General features: G+C 51.8%; 1 protein-coding gene across 1 annotated transcript in view; it reads left to right on the forward strand.

Moving 5' to 3' along the window:
- Positions 1–732, forward strand: part of smug1 (single-strand-selective monofunctional uracil-DNA glycosylase 1) — a gene marked incomplete at its 5' end in the record, with an annotated part of 3206 nt that overhangs the window by 764 nt on the left and 1710 nt on the right. The window lies entirely within an intron of this gene.

Here is a 732-nt window from a genome sequence, read left to right on the forward strand (position 1 = left end):
GGGGGGGAGGGAGAGGGGAGAGAGAGGGTGTGGGCGAGATTACAGTGATGTGGACGGAGATGTGTTTGCTGCCTCTTGAGTCAGAGACTGAGAGGAATCTACTCCAGTAGGTACAAACCAGGCAGAGACACTTAAATGTTTAGCATTCTGTAATCTAGCCCCCTTTCGGGGGGGGGGGGGAGGAAAGCGAGAGAGAGAGGGGGTGTGTGTGTGTGTGTGAGCGGTGGGTTGGGGGGTGTAACCTGTGAATTATGTCTGGATTACCAGCAGCTAAATCCTCTGTCCTCTCCTGGTGCAGGGACATCATCATCATCAAACCCTTACAGTGTGGAAACAGGCCCTTCGGCCCAACAAGTCCACACCGACCCTCAGAGCATCCCACCCTGGCCCACATGATCCACCTAGCTGGGCCACCGTTCCATTGCCCTGTCCCGATTTGAAGCGGAGGGCAGACAAAAGCACAAGCTGTGGAGCCTGGAGTCACATATGGAGTCCCAAGCGGGCGGATCACGGTTGATTAGTCTCACCAAAGTGTGTTAAAACCCACACACAATTTTAACAAAAAAAATGACAACGAGCAATGGTTGGCACAGACACTATCGGGTCAGCAACTCTTTTATTAAATAAAATAAAAGATTTCCAAACTTTTGTCAGACATTAAACTCAAGCTTCACCGTCACACAAGAGGTAGGGAGAGGGTGTAGGGTGATGGAGGGGGTGTAGGGGGGAGGG

The sequence above is a fragment of the Rhincodon typus genome, unplaced genomic scaffold (assembly GCF_021869965.1).
Source record: "Rhincodon typus isolate 14 unplaced genomic scaffold, sRhiTyp1.1 hic_rhity00000054, whole genome shotgun sequence".
In the NCBI taxonomy this organism is placed as follows: domain Eukaryota; kingdom Metazoa; phylum Chordata; class Chondrichthyes; order Orectolobiformes; family Rhincodontidae; genus Rhincodon; species Rhincodon typus.